A 16,601-nucleotide genomic window follows, 5' to 3' on the forward strand; every position below is an offset into this window, starting at 1 on the left:
TGGCACGACCCTCGGTGACATCAGGGGGTGAGCCTATAGTTGGATGAGCATCAACAGGCTCCGCCTACTGTTGAATAAACCCACCTCCTATAGTCATCCAATGCCTAAGCCAATACCTTTTCACTGCTGTAATCAATAAAGTTGTGGCCTTTCCTTGCCCATTAACCTTATATCACGTGTCCTTGTGTATTTATTTCACTTAGCGGGGGTCGGGCCCTCGATCCACAACACTAATTTGCTAAACAGACATGTCAACAATCCTACTGTTAAGGATTGGAAAGCTCTGAAACACATAGCACGCTATTTGAAAGGCACTATGCACTACAGACTGAGATTTAACAATCAGAAGTCTGGTGGTCTTGAGATATTTGCTGATGCGAGTTTTGGAAGTGACACTACAGACAGGAAAAGCACGTCTGGAGTTTGCTACATGTACAACCAGGGTCTATTTGATTGGTCGTGGAAGAAGCAAACAACGGTAAGCTTAAGTTCTTGTGAAGCTGAACTGAATGCACTGTCTTATTCATTTGTGGATTGTGAATGGTTGTTACAATTGTGTAAAGACATGAGAATTCCTGTAAAGTGTCCATTCCAGGTTTATCAGGACAACAAAGCATGTTTGGCTTTGCTGACTTCTGAAGGTTGTAAGCAAAGCACGAAGCACTTGTAATTGAAGCGGCAACATGCTAGAAAATGTATTCAGAAAGGACTCGTAACGATGTCCTACATGCCAGGTAATGAAATTCCTGCTGATTTATTGTCCAAGGTTGTTCCATGAAGGGAAGCTCTGCTTCTGCACATGACTGTGGCATGATGGGAAGTTCTTGCTTCTAAGCTTTGCTTCTGCACATAATTTCTGTACAAACTGTTCTAATACTAAGACGTTCCCTCATCACCTTAGAATGTTCAGTTCACATTGAGTTCAGGAAAACATTATACTCTGACCTGTTCTTAATGCATAGTTGACCACATCTATCGGAACGTAATTGTTTAAGTCTTGCTATATCAACCACTAGTTATAATTTAATTAGGAGGTTTTCATGCCTGTCTAGTTCTGTGCTCCCTTTCCCAGCCTTTAATCTATTGGTGATTAATGCCTATATGCAACCTTTGCTTTGTACTTGTGTTAACCAATCAGCAATAAGCACATATGTGGCAATGCTGTAATATTCAATAAAAGGGACTCCCCGAGACTTGCTCGAGAGATGCCTCCCATATGACACTCCTCACTCGTCTGTCGTTATTTCAACCCAACATCTGGTGACCCCGACGTGATTGCCAGATCCCTTACGCAGCCAGCCCCTGTACTTCACTCGACTGGAAAAGTCTCAGCGTGCTACTTCGTGAGTATGGGGGGGGGGGGGACTGACTAGGTTCCAAAAGGAGCATGCCAAGGAGTTGCTCCATCTCGTTAGACAGCGGGTGGCGGGTGCTCATATTTCTTTGAATGAAATTGAACAATTGTTATGTGAGATCGCTTGCCAGTGCCCCTGGTATCCGGAATCTGGATCTTTATTTTTTTTATATATATATAAGATATTTATTAGAATTTTCCATTTTATACAAACAAAGAAAAAAAAATTAAAAAGAAAAAATAATAAAAACACATAAAGTTCATAACTTATTTTTCAATAACATATTTCCCTGACCTCCTCATGCCTCCCCTTCTTGTATTCCAGTTCAAATTGTTTATCCAGCAAATCCTTATCTCATAGCATTACAGCTAAAAAACCCCTTATTTTCTATCCATCTTCTTAAATTATTGTAACTTAAACTTTTACTTATATACAAAGAAAAAAGAACCATTTTTTCATATTCTTTTGTACCATTACAGCTAGAAACCACTTAATTTCAATCCAACATCACTCAACATTCATTAATATTGCAGTATTTTTGTAAGCAATCCTTGAATTTCTTCCATTCTTCTTCTGCCGACTCTTCTCCCTGGTCACGGATTCTGCCCGTCATTTCTGCCAATCCCATAAAGTCAATCAACTTCATCTGCCATTCTTCCAGAGTGGGTAAATCTTGCGTCTTCCAATACTTTGCGATGAGTATTCTTGCTGCTGTTGTAGCATACATAAAGAAAGTTCTATCCTTTTTTAACACCAATTGGCTGAACATGCCCAAGACAAAGGCCTCTGGTTTCTTCACGAAGGTGTATTTAAATACCTTTTTCAATTCATTATAAATCATTTCCCAGAAAGCCTTAATCCTAGGGCACGTCCACCAAAGGTGAAAAAATGTACCTTCATTTTCTTTACATTTCCAACATTTATTATCGGGCAAATGGTAAATTTTTGCTAGCTTGACTGGGGTCATGTATATCATTTTCATAATATTTTCTCTTAAGGCATTGCATGCCGTAAATTTCATACCTGTGGTCCACAGCTGTTCCCAGTCAGCAAACATAATGTTATGTCCAACATCTTGTGCCCATTTAATCATAGCAGATTTAACCGTTTCATCCTGAGTATTCCATTTCAACAGCAAGTTATACATTCTTGATAGTATCTTAGTTTTGGGTTCTAACAGTTCTGTTTCTAGTTTGGATTTTTCCACCTGGAAGCCAATTTTCTTGTCCAAATTATAAGCCTCCATTATCTGAAAATAATGAAGCCAGTCTCGCACTTTATCTTTTAGTTTCTCAAAACTCTGCAATTTCAATTTGTCACCTTCTTGTTCCAAAATCTCCCAATATTTTGGTCATTTGGCCTCCATATTGAGCCTTTTCTGAGCCTTCGCTTCCATCTGTGATAACCACCTTGGGGTTTTATTTTCAAATAAATCTTTATATCTTGTCCAGACATTAAACAATGCTCTTCTGACAATATGGTTTTTAAATGCTTTATGAGCTTTAACCTTGTCATACCACAGATATGCATGCCACCCAAAAACATTGTTAAAACCTTCTAAATCCAAAATGTCTGTGTTCTCAAGAAGCGGCCAATCTTTCAACCAGCAGAACGCTGCTGATTCATAATACAGTCTGAAGTCTGGCAGGGCAAATCCACCCCTTTCTTTTGCATCAGTTAATATCTTAAATTTTATTCTTGGCTTCTTGCCCTGCCAGACAAATTTAGAAATGTCTTTCTGCCACTTCTTGAAACAGTCCATCTTGTCCACAATTTGCAATGTTTGAAACAAAAACAACATTCTAGGCAATACATTCATCTTTATAGCTGCAATTTGACCCAACAAGTAAAGCTCCAAATTTGTCCAAATTTCTAAGTCTTTTTTCACTTCCGCCCAACATTTTTCATAATTGTCTTTAAACAAATTCCCATTTTTTGCCATCATATTAATCCCCAAGTATTTCACTTTCTTCACGACCGTTAGACCTGTTTCATTCTGAAACTTCCCTCTTTCAATCGGTGTTAAGTTTTTCTCTAAAACCTTAGTTTTTGACTTATTCAATTTAAATCCTGCCACTTGGCCAAATTCTTGAATTAGTTCTAAAACTCTTTTGGTACTAGATTCTGGCTCCTGTAACGTCAAAACTAAATCATCTGCAAATGCTCTCAGTTTATACTGTTTAGCTCCAACCTGTATACCTTTAACCAACCGGTCCCTTCTAATCATGTTCAGCAGGACCTCCAGGACCGAAATAAAGAGCAATGGGGAAATTGGGCATCCCTGTCGTGTCCCTTTCTCTATCTTAAATTGTTCCGTAACCACATTATTTACAATTAATTTAGCCTTTTGTTCAGAATATATTGCACCTATACCATTCTCAAAACCTTGGCCTACCCCCATACCCTGTAAGTTCTTTTTCATAAAACTCCAAGAAATATTGTCAAAAGCTTTCTCCGCGTCCACAAATATCAGAACTGCTTTAGTGTTTATATTCACTTCTAATTTTTCCAAAATATCAATTATGTTCCTCAAATTATCAGACAAATGTCTTCCTGGGAGAAAGCCCGCTTGGTCCTTATGAATCTCTTCCATCAATACTTTTCTCAATCTCTTGGCCAGAATGTCAGCAAAAATTTTGTAATCCACATTTAGTAAGGATATCGGACGGTAGTTCTTAAGTTGAGTCTTTTCAGTTTCCGTTTTCGGTATTAGTGTAATATAAGCCTCTTTCCACGATTCTGGTGCCCTTTTTCCTTCCAAAATCTCATTGCAGACTTCCTTCAAAGGTTGTAGTAGCCACTCTTTCAAGGATCTATAATATCCGGAAGTCAGCCCATCCGGTCCTGGAGACTTGCCTAATTGCATATTTTGAATGGCACCTTCTATCTCCTGGTCTGATATTTTACAATTCAACATTAGTTTACTTTCTTGTGAGATTTTTTGTAATCCATTTGTTTTCAAAAAACAGTCAATGTCCATTTCATTCTGTGGCCCTTGTGCATATAGTTGTTTGAAGTACTTCTGGAAGCAATTTCTAATCTCATTTGGATTATGTATATCTTTTCCTTCTACTTCCAAATTTGTGATGGTGTTTAATTTTTGTCTTTTTTTTCAGTTGCCAAGCCAGTAATTTCCCACATTTATTCGCTGATTCAAATGTCTTCTGTCTCATTTGTTTAATTTTCCATTCTATTTCCTGATTCATCAATTCTATATATTGTACTTGATAAAGTTTTATTTCTCTCAAAATCTCCTGCGACTTTGGCTTTGCTCTCAATTTTTTCTCCCCTTCTTTTATTTTCTCCAGAATTTTATCTTTTTTCTCATTTCGACTTCTCTTCTTTATTGCATTCTGTTGTATCAAGAACCCTCTCATCACAGCTTTACTTGCATCCCAGATTACTCTTTTTTCAACATTTGTTGACATATTTATTTCGAAATAGTCTTTCAAAGTTTTTTGGGCCTTCCTGTGTACTTCTTCATCTCTAAGTAGGGCGTCATTCATCCTCCATCTAAAGGTGCCGGTTGTTATTTGCTTCATCTCCATCTTTACAGCATTATGGTCAGAGCAAGTTTTAGGGCAGATTTCCACTTTTTTTATCTTTGGTGCCATTCCTCTAGTAATCCAAATTTGGTCAATTCTAGTCCATGTCATCTTGGCTTCAGAGAAAAAGGTTCCCTCTCTCTCCAGGGGGTTCTTAGTTCTCCAAATGTCAATCAAGTCCATATTGTCAGTCATTTCAAAGAAAGTTTTTGGTAGTCTACCATCTTTAGTGACTACCTGTTTTTGTGCCTTATCCATATTTGTAGATACGACTCCATTCATATCCCCCATCAGGATTATATTATAGTCCACGTAGTCCAAAAGTACCTCATGCAACTTCTTTAAAAATTCAGCTTTCCCCTCGTTCGGTGCATACACCCCTACAGTCAAAAATTTCTCTCCTTGAAATTGAATTTCAATAGCCAAATATCTTCCTTGTTCATCTTTAAAAATTAATTTCGGTGAAAGTTTCTCTTTTGCGTATATCACCACTCCTCTCTTTTTGACCTTATCAGACGAAATAAATTCTTGTCCCAATCTCTTATTAATAAGTATTTTCCTGTGTAGCCTCATTACATGTGTTTCCTGAAGACAAATCAAGTCCAATTGTTCCTTTCTTAATATATGAAAGACACCTTTTCTCTTTCGAGGGGAATTAAGTCCATTGCAATTCCAACTTAGAAGTTGCAAAGCCATGATGAGTTATTTAATTTTCCCTCCGACTGCACCGAGTTGTTGTTGTTCTTCTGTCGGTGGTATGTCTTTCTCTAGGCCAGGAAGTCCATATGATAGATTTGCTATGTCTGAAATTCCTATTCCTGATGCGGTTGGTTCCTCTCCAGATTCCACTTCCTTCTGTAAGTCCTCCTCGTGGTCTTTCAAAAAGTTGTCTTTATCATTTACTGTCCTTATTCTTATTTTTCTTCCTTTATATTTAAAAGATAGACCTTGGGGAAATTCCCACCTGAAGAGTATTCTGTTTCTTCTCAATAAAACAACAAGATCTCTGTAGTAGGCCCTTACGTCCAGAATATATTTAGGTATGTCCTTAAAGATCTCCACAGATGAATCTCCAATTTCCAAAGTTCTTTGATAGTGCAGATTCAAAATCTTGTCTCTTTCTTCTTTTGTTCTTAAGGTAATCAAACAGTCTCTTACCTTGTTCTTTCTTTGTCTTCTACCAAGCCTAAATGCACTCACTATCTTAAATTCTTCCTTCCCCAGGTCCTGTTGCCAAAAATCTACAAATTCCTTTGTAAGGAAGTCTGCCAAATTATCTTTCTCACTTTCAGGTATTGCTCTGAGTCTTAAATTCCTCTCTTTTCCTTGTAATTCGATCAAAGACAGTGTCAGATCATGATCCTCCAGTTTCTTATATACCGGTGGTATCTTCTCTTGGACGGCGGTTGCAATTTCCTTAGCTTCCTCAGCTTCCTAGTTGAGGCCGATTCCTCCAATAATTTTTCAATGGACTGTGTGTTAGAATTCACCTTCTTTCCCAGTTCATTAATACTTGTAGTGTTCAAATCATTTTTTGCTGAGGCCTCAGCTACTTGTTTATTTGTCTCTGCAACCTGTTTAGCTAAATTCTCCAAAGATGCATTTATTTTACCAAGTGCCTGGGCCAGCAAGTCTTCAGATGACATAGCTTTTGGCTTAACTTGCAAAGCAGCAGCTCCTGCTGTGCCTGCTGCTCCGGATGTTGAAGCCCTTCTCTGTTGTGTGGTATCTGTCTTGTATTGTCTTCCAGACCTAGTGGTCTTTTCCTGTGTCAGCTCTATCTTCCCTTTTCCATCTGCCATAACACTCTCATGCACAACCCAAGGTCAGTCACACGCCTGAAAAAATTGTTTTGAAGAGGAATTTCCCACAGCTTAGTTACTTATTGGCTTAGTTGTTGTTGCAACATAGTCTCCTCTAGGGGGACACACTTCCAACTTCACTTTGTAACTTTTCAAACAAATAGTCCTTATAAGTCTCCAATATCTCTTAAAAGTCACACTTTCTAAGACTAATCTAAGATGGCGGCGCGTGTAGATGCAGCGGCTGGTTGCTCCTTAACTCAGAATTTGGCTTTTTTGTCCTGCCAAAATAGACTTGTTTATAGTCGGCATGACATGTTATCTGTTCGGCTACGGAGTGAGTGCTGCACAAATTGTGAGTGTCTCCGTGTCTGCAAGGAAGATTTTTTGACTTCAAAGAACTGGGGAGTAAAGAGACACAGGAGAGACCGTAAACAGAAGAGAGGCTGCAGAGGAGGAAGGCGATTAAGGCAATTAAGGCTAAAGACACAACATTATAACTTACCGCTTCCCAGCATTTTCTATGCGAACGTGAGATCTTTGGGGAATAAGCTGGAGGAGTGGAAATTGTGGATAGCAACGGAGAAAACTGTGAGTGAATGCTGTCTTCTGCTGCTTACAGAAACTTGGCTGACACCAATTACTCCTGATTCAGCCATAGAACTAACGGGCTATACAGTGTTCCGCCATGATAGAACAGAGGACTCTGGTAAAAGAAGGGGGGGAGGTTTGTGTGCATACGTGAATAACAGCTGGTGCACAAACCACGCTGTGATAGCTAGCCACTGCTCTCCAACTGTGGAATTTATGACGCTTAAATGCAGACCTATATATATCCCCCGAGAATTTACAGCAGTACTGATAACTATAGTATACATTGCACCTGATGCGAACACCAAAGAGGCAATGGGTCTTCTGCATGATGCCATTAGCAGACAACAAGGCAAGTATCCCGAGGCTGCATTTCTTGTATGCGGGGATTTCAACCAGGCAGATTTGAAAGTGGTTCTACCTAAATTCTATCAACACATAAAGTGTGCAACCAGGGGAGAAAAGACTCTGGACAGGCTGTATACAAATGTCAAACAGGCCTATAAGGCCGAACCATTGGCACATCTAGGCCAATCTGATCATGTGTCCCTGCTCCTGACTCCTGAATATATTCCATTGAGGAAACGGACTCCAGCTATAAAGAGGGATATTACAATATGGCCAGCTGAAGCATCCCAACAACTACAAGACTGTTTTCATGACACCGTTTGGGAGGTATTCACCCAACAGGATTTAGAGACTCATACTGAGCAAGTGTTGGACTATATCAGGTTCTGCACTGACAATGTAACACAGAGGCGCCGGATAAAGATCTACCCAAACAGGAAGCCCTGGATGACAAGGGAGGTCCAGGGGTTGCTAAAGGCAAGAAATACTGCTTTCAGAAGTGGAAATAAGTCGCTGTACAGCTTAGCTAGAGCGGATCTAAAGAGAGGTATCCGTGTAGCAAAGGAGGCGTATAGACAGCGGCTGGAGAATCATCTACAAAGTAACAACACCAGGCAGGTGTGGCAAGGTGTACAAGAATTAACAGGGTATAAATCCAAGGATTCCCTGGCAGACGAGGGAGGGCCATCCCTCGCAGAGGATTTGAATGCCTTTTTTGCCCGTTTTGAAGTAACATCTGCAGCAACACCTGCTGAGGCTTTACCACCACCACCACCACTCCCTGGGAAGGCTTTGCCATCATCACTACCATCACCATCATCAGTACAAAGGAATGTAGCAGTCTCTGTGGAAAAAGAAGAGATGAGGAAGGTGTTGAAGGGAATCAACCCAAGGAAGGCCACAGGGCCAGATGGGGTTGCTGGAAGGGTATTGAGAGACTGTGCAGATCAACTAGCAGGAGTTTTCACTGGGATTTTAAATCGATCCCTAGCCCAGGCTATTGTTCCATCCTGCCTAAAGTCCTCTATTATCGTTCCAATAGCAAAAAAACCTAACCCGGAAGATCTGAATGACTTTCGTCCAGTAGCACTCACACCTATAATCATGAAGTGCTTTGAAAAGCTGGTACGAAATCATGTCATTGCCTGCCTACCAGAGGGACTGGACACATTCCAATTTGCTTATAAAACGAAAAGATCGACAGAGGACGCTGTGGCGATTGCCCTCCATGCCGTCCTTGCACATTTGGAGCAGCGGGGGGGTTATGCCAGACTGCTTTTTTTAGATTTCAGCTCAGCATTTAATACCATTCTACCACAACGTCTGATGTCTAAACTGGAAGATCTGGGGCTTCCGTTATCACTTTGTGGGTGGATACTGGACTTTTTGTCAGACCGCTCCCAGAGGGTTCGGTTGGGCCCTTATACCTCTAAAATGCTTAAGACTAACATAGGAACACCACAGGGATGCGTACTCAGTCCGCTCCTTTATATTCTCTACACGTACGATTGTGTCGCTGCTCACCCTAGTAATAGGGTTGTCAAATTTGCAGATGACACAACCGTGATTGGGCTCATCCCTGAAAGGGAGGGTGAAATGGACTATAGAGATGAGGTGGAGCGGCTGACAGAGTGGTGCAGAGCTAACAACTTGCTCATAAATACAAGGAAGACAAAGGAGCTTGTGGTGGACTTCAGGATACAGAAGAGCAATATCCAGCCACTTTTGATTGATGGGGTCTGTGTGGAGAGGGTAACAACGTTCAGATTTTTGGGCATTGAATTACAAGAGGATCTGTCCTGGAGTGTCAACACAAGGGGGCTTGTGAAGAAGGCGCAGCAGAGACTGTACTTTTTGAGAATTCTAAGGAAAAACCATCTTCCGCAGAAACTGCTGCTTGCCTTCTATCACTGTGCCATTGAGAGCGTGCTCACTTATGGCTTATGTGTGTGGTACGGAAGCTGTACTACCCAGGACAGGATGGGGTTGTGCAGAGTTGTTAAGGCAGCAGAGAGCATTGTTGGCTGCCCACTTTCCACCTTAGAGCAGATTTATGCCACAAGGTGCCATAGGAAGGCACTGGACATAGTAAAAGATCCATCGCATCCTGGTCACTGTCTCTTCGAGCTCCTGCCATCGGGACGGAGATACAGGACGATGAAGACAAGAACGAGCCGTCTTAAGAACAGCTTCTTCTCCAGAGCGATCTCAGCCCTGAATGGGAAGCCTGGACTTTGAAAGTCATCTAATCTTCCTTGCCGTACTATACTGTATTGTTTTAATTAGTGTTTTTATGGAGCAGTCAAGTAATTTCGTTGTCCCTGAGAGGGGGCAATGACAATAAAGATATTATTATTATTATTATTATTATTATTATTATTATTATTATTATTATTATTCAATGTCTTTAAAAGTTACTTTCAATAGCAGTCCTGGAGACACTATTGAGAGAGTCAGAACTTACAGGGTTAAGAAGTTCTGAGTGACGCCTCACATTCTTGGAGGCGTGTTTAGAACACTGGGAGTGTTCAGTATCTCTGAGAGAGACACACACAGTGTGAGTCTAGCCGCTCACGGAGAGTATCAACATGAGTTGCGTGTCACCGGGATTTACGATCTGTTGATTTGTACAAGATTAAAGCTCTTTGTAAGATAAGGAAGACACCGAGCGTCTGCCTGATTTATTGAGCACACAAGGCTGCTTCTACCGCTGTGTACTTAAGCTCTGCTAACTGCAGCTGGAAGCCCGGAGGGAGCAGGAAGGCGCAGGGAAGCGTGTGGGCTCCAAATGGGGCAAGCGAAGCTGCCTATAAAGTTCTTCAAAGGTTATGGAAGGTCAGCTGACGCTGTGAAGCAAGCCAAGTCCGTGCCGGTGTGTGCTGTGTGATCTCCTGCCAGGGAGGGCAGTGGAGAAAAGCTGAAGCCAGCTGGAGCTGGGGGCTGTGCCTAGATCGTGAGGCAAGGAGCTCGCTGGAGGAGCTGTGCTGTACCGGGTACCGGGAGAAGCTACTACTGTCTGTAAGTAAGCTGGGCCCCGGGGGAGAAGATGGCAGACAGCCATGAGTCGTGTGCAGTCCCTTTTGAAGAGGTGGACGGGAAGGAGCCCTGGGTCACGTGGCAGGCACTGAAGAAAGTGGGAGCCAGACCAGAGGGGGCTAGGTGCCAGCCTGAGGGACGCCCAGAAGTGGGGGCCAAAAGCTGCACAGACGCTGCAAGTTCAGCAGGGGCTGGGGATCGCCCAGAGAGTCCAGGAGGGGCTGAGCAACGCCCAGGAAGCCCAAGGGGGGCTGGAGCCGTGTTCGGAAGCTGCTGCAATGCTTCAACACGCCAGAGAGGTGGGCCATGTGCTGGAAAGCTGCTGAGAGCTGGGAAGAGGAAAGCAGTGGCTAGCTGTTCCTCTGGAAGCTGTGCACCCAGGAGTGTTGGGGGTGCAGGCCAGAAAGGCCAGTCAAAGGGTCTTGAGTGCCAGGCTGTTTGGCAGGAGCTGGAGAAGGTTTGCAGAGAAACCACCGAGCTGGAAGCCAAAAGCCACGTCCCCTGTTGCAGAAAAGCCTCAAGGAGTGCTGCTGGCAAGAGTGGCGGGGCACAGAAGTCCAAAGGCCACTTTGTAAAGTTTTCCACTCGTCGCTGTTTTGTTTGCGGTTCCCCTGAACACCTGCGCCGCTGCTGTCCACAGAGAGAGAAAGGGCAGGAAAGTCCCAAGGACATTTCCCATGGGAACCAGCCCGGGAGAAGAGGCCAGCGTGGGAAGTCGCAGGGACGGCCGGAAGGGGAAGGAGGTGCTTATCAGCTGTTTGCTTCAATGGCTGTTTTGAAAGACACCTGTAAAGGCCCCAAGGAGGGGGGCAGAAGGAACTCTGTTGCTAAGGCAACGAAGGACAGTGTGCAACGTTGGGTCATTGACTCTGCTGCAAATAGACATCTCGTGCCTGAGACACCTGGTGTCCAGATAAAGAACTGCAGAGCTGTTTCAGCTGGGAAATCAGTGTGTTTTGCTGATGGGTCACAGAGGCTTGTAAAAATGTCTGGGAATGTTTATCTTTCTTTCCTGCAGGCGCAGCTGGAAGTCTACGTGGCGCCGGGACTGAATTGTTGTCTTTTGTCTGTACCGTGTCTTTTACAGGAGGGGTACATGGTTTGTTTTGAGAACAATGTCTGTACAATTTCCAGAGGGGGGAAGCAACTGGTACGTGTTGAGAAAAATCAGAACAACCTCTTTGTTCTGGAAACAACTCCACTGGAGGAAAAGGGAGTGGGGAATGCTGGGAAAGCAAACATTCACACTCATGTTTCATGTGCGTGCGTGTGGCACAAGAGGATTGCACATGGGTCTTGTGATGACTTGCAGATGTTATCAGAATGCACCAAAGGGTGCAAGGTAAGAGAATGTGGTGAAACCCTAAATTGCAGGGCTTGCAGGAAAGCCAAGAACAAGGGATACAGTTATCCCAGGGTGGAGAGAGTAACCACAAAGCCTTTTGAGCTTGTGCACGCAGACCTGTTTGGGCCTATGCCTCAGCCAAGTCTGGGCGGAGCCAGGTTTCTGCTGATTTTGCTCGATGATTTTACTCAGAACTCCTGGGCTTTTTCGCTGAAAACGCAGGAGGAAGCAACGCAACTGATCAGGGATTGGGTTGCGCAGGTGGAACAGAGGTTCTCCACCAAGGTGCAGGGATTCAAGTGTGACCGTGGTTCAGAGGTCACTGGGTCTGCTCTAAAGAGTTTCTTTCGCCAGAGGGGGATACGTCACAAGGTGACTTCGCCTCAGGAGAGTGGCGTGGCAGAGCTGAGGAGTAAGGCTCTGGTTCAAGTTTCAGAGGTTCTATTGTGTGACTCTGGGTTGCCTCACAGTTTCTGGGGGGAGGCAGTAAAAACGGCCAATTTCACGATGAACAGGTGCTACAATGCAGTGGTAGGTGACACCCCGTATTTCTTGCTCAACGGACAGAAGCCGCAGGTGCATTTCTTCCGTTCGTTTGGTTGCAGAGCCATGGTGCCTGTACCAAAGTGTCTGCAGCCAGAGGGTGGTCCAAGGTACCAGGAAATGATCTTCTGTGGGTATGAGCCCGCGACAAAGGGGTGGAGATTTGCATACCCAGAAGGTGATCAGACCAAGCTTCTGGTCAGTAAGCATACTGAGTTCAAAGAGCAGCAGGAAAGTAGGTCAAGGCGCAAAGTCAGCCATGACATTGTCTCAGATTGTCTGTCCGAATCTGAGGAGGAGGGAGAGCCAGGTAATGGTGATCTGTTCGATGATCAGGATCAGCACCAGGGGGAGGCGTCTCCACGGGTTGTGAAAGGAGTGTCCAAGAGTGAGCCCTCATCTCCTGTTAGAGTGATGGAGAAAGCTCACAGACGGGTCAAGTCAGAGGGGGAGTCGTCTGATGAAGAAGACGCACTTGCTGGCCCCAGTGGGTCAGAAGAAGAACCCCAGTTTGTGCCCAGGCGGTCTTCACGGGCAACAAAGGGAATTCCACCTGAGAGGTTTCGAGTCACAAATGCGTGGGTTGGTCTCGCACAGTGCGAACCAGAGATTTGTGAGGAGACTCAGCAGGCAGGTGGGAAGGTGTGGGACACACAGAGGTCTGTAAAGGTGTGTTCACAAATCCTCTCAGAATGTGATGCGAGAGGGGGTATTGAGAGAGTCAGAACTTACAGGGTTAAGAAGTTCTGAGTGACGCCTCACATTCTTGGAGGCGTGTTTAGAACACTGGGAGTGTTCAGTATCTCTGAGAGAGACACACACAGTGTGAGTCTAGCCGCTCACGGAGAGGATCGACGAGTTGCGTGTCACCGGGATTTACGATCTGTTGATTGGTACGAGATTAAAGCTCTTTGTAAGATAAGGAAGACACCGAGCGTCTGCCTGATTTATTGAGCACACAAGGCTGCTTCTACCGCTGTGTACTTAAGCTCTGCTAACTGCAGCTGGAAGCCCGGAGGGAGCAGGAAGGCGCAGGGAAGCGTGTGGGCTCCAAATGGGGCAAGCGAAGCTGCCTATAAAGTTCTTCAAAGACACTGTATCTTTCTTTCAGAGTTAAGTCAAAATTCTTTACCCTTAAAGTGTTGACAGTTCATCCCGGTAGTCGGCTTCCCTGTCATAGGCAGTCCGTTCCCAGGTTTTAAAGGCAGCAGATAAACCTTTTCTCCTTTTTTTTTTCCTTGCAGGAGTAAATATTGCTCAATTTCACCCCTCTGTCCCTGCAAACAGAGGGGGGATCGCCTTTTTGGTGTTGGATTTTAAACCTTTAATAACGTCTTTCAGAGTTGTAGCTTTACAGTCTCTTTGCTTTGATCTATTTACAAGAACGGAAAGGCAGACTTCCTGTTTATACCTTTCCCGTTTCGGCCGAATTTGTTGTAAATTTCCTCCAAATATTTACTTAGTCCTACTCACGGGTAGTTGTTTTAGCTTCCAATTGTCCAGAAAGAAATCAGCGCTCTCCGGCTATGGCTTGCGGCTTCACTCCGCGAAGAGGGTAGACGGCTCTCAGCTCCGCGCCACACCCCCCTTTCCGTTCCGGAGCCTTTAAAAAGGCTCTTTCGCAGCGGGGGGGCGCGCAAATGGAGCCCGCCGAGCCTCCAAGTTCACAGGCTTCACCGCCTGTGATTTCTTCGGGTCTCCGCTTCGCCGCAGCGGCCAGACCCTGTCTTCGCAAAGCCGATTCCCTCCGGAGCTCGGAGGGAATCCGCCATTAATCCGCTGGCGCTGACCGGAAGTCCCGGAATCTGGATCTTTAGGGTCAGAGGCTTGGCAAAAGATCGGAAAAACCCTCTTTGCAGAACCGAGGGCACCGATTCATTGTCTGCTCACTTGGCAGAAGTGTGCAGATGCCGTCGCTAGATTAGGACCTCAGGCATCCCCGACGGCACCTGCTCTTTTGCCCGCTGCAGACAATCCTCCACCTTACCCTAAGATTTCACCCCCATCGCAACCTTGCCGACCCCTCCCTACGCCTCAGCCAACATCCACCCCCCCATCCCTCCTTTGCCTGTCCCAGCCCCTGCGTGCCCTTCCACAGGAGCTGTGCGCGCCGCGCTTTCTCAAGCTAGGCAACAAGGACACCTGTCCCTGGAGGAAGAGGCTGGATGGGCTGGGGAAATGCCATCTGCTTTCCCTGTCTCCTATACCAACCCCGGCACTGCGCAACAACAGATAATGTACGAGGCGCTTCCTTATTCTATTCTGAGAGAATTAAGGAAAGCCATTACTGATTCTGGCCTCAAATCTTCTTATGTGCTGGGGATGCTGGAGGGGTTCGCAAATGGTTACACAATGCTACCTCAAGATTGGAAGGATTTGATGTGCATGCTTTTATCTCCTGCTCAGTATGTGGTTTTTGAAAGCGAACTTAAGCATAGCGCAGCAGCCCTGGCTCATCCACAGCATTCAGCCAACCAACTCTTTGGTGCTGGTCTGTATGATACTATACCAGCCCAAGCGCAATTGACACCTTTGCATTTCAGTCGCACCGCGACCTGTGTGCAACGCGCCTTTCGGAAAGTCCCTGTCTCAGGGCAACCACTGAGCTCCTTCGTTAATATTAAGCAACAACATTCAGAGCCTTACCATCAATTTATAGATAGATTGAAAGAATCAATCACAAGGCAGATTGATGACCCTACAGCCCAAAATGAATTGATGAAAAAGTTAGCCTTTGAGAATGCTAACACCGACTGCAAGAAGGCTTTGCAGTCAATCATACATCGCCCCAAATATGACCTGGCCGATATGATTCAAACCTGTGCAGATGTTGGCAGTCAGAACCATGCGATGTCTTTGCTTGCCGGTGCCATTCAGGCTAGCAACAAGCCCACAGGCAATTGCTTCAATTGCAAACGCCCAGGTCATTTTGCTAAACAATGCAGAGCCCCTGGCGGAGGAGCAAACAGGAATGGTGATGGCAATAAGGCTAAACCTTCCAAAAAATGCCCAAAATGCGGTAAAGGCTATCATTGGGCAAATCAGTGCAGGAGTTCGGGAAACTCCATGGGGGCCCAGCTCTCGGGCCAGGACAAATAGAGAGCCCTCCATCGTCAGTTTCCACTATTGAAAATTTTCCTAAGGATACACCCTCTGATTTCACCATTGATTTAATTAATCAGGAAACCAAAGACGCTGTTTTACCTGGTGAAATTGTGCTCATGCCCACCCAATTGGCAGGCCCACTACCACCTAAGGTCGCAGGCTTAATATTACCCAAATTCTCTGCGGCCAAAGAAGGAATCATGGTTATTCCAGGAGTCCTAGATCCTGACTATGTGGGCACAATCATGGTTCAACTTTGGAGCCATATGCCCATGCAGTTAAAAAAGGGTGAGTCTTGGGCGCATTTGGTAGTGCTCCCTTCTCATCCTACTGCTTCTATTATGGATAGTAATTTGCACCAGCTTTCTCCCCTCTCTCCGCAGCTATTAGCTGTAATCCAGAGGATCGGTGAACAGAAACTTCTTCGTAAGTATAAAATCAATGGCAAAGTTCTGGAAGGCTTGATTGACACGGGCGCAGACATTTCTGTCATTTCCAGTAATTGCTGGGACCCCACGTGGCCCCTTGAGTCTGCCTCTGCAGTTTGGGGTGTGGGTGGACCTCAAACCTCTTCCAAAAGTGTACAGTGGCTGCCTGTTTCTCTGCCTGATAGCTCTGAAACCATTGCATACATCCAGCCCTGTGTGCTGAAAATCCACCTCAATCTGTGGGGCAGAGACCTGCTACAACAATTACAAGCTACCATTCAATTTAATGAGTAAGCTTGCACTCACCCGTATGGTCAATTGCACAAAAACCAACTGTGTGAAAATGGGCAAGGATAATTTTAATTGCTCTAATTATGTAAATATTTCCTATGTATATAAATATACAGAGCTGCCTGAAGGCTGGTTCTGGTCGTGCCCAGGCTATACATTCAATTATATTCCAGCAAACATTAGCCATGGCACACCTTGTTGTTTAAGCCGTT

The 16,601-nt window shown here is 44.6% G+C and overlaps 1 long non-coding RNA gene across 1 annotated transcript; it reads left to right on the forward strand.

The window, feature by feature from the left end:
* The first annotated feature begins 858 nt into the window (after positions 1-858).
* On the forward strand, positions 859-16,249 carry LOC310753884. The gene is made up of 2 exons (XR_014543489.1): positions 859-1,343; positions 16,054-16,249. It is a non-coding gene; the product is annotated as an uncharacterized lncRNA (long non-coding RNA).
* Positions 16,250-16,601: the final 352 nt, after the last annotated feature.

The sequence above is a fragment of the Podarcis filfolensis genome (genome assembly GCF_964270895.1).
Source record: "Podarcis filfolensis genome assembly, chromosome: W".
NCBI lineage: Eukaryota > Metazoa > Chordata > Lepidosauria > Squamata > Lacertidae > Podarcis > Podarcis filfolensis.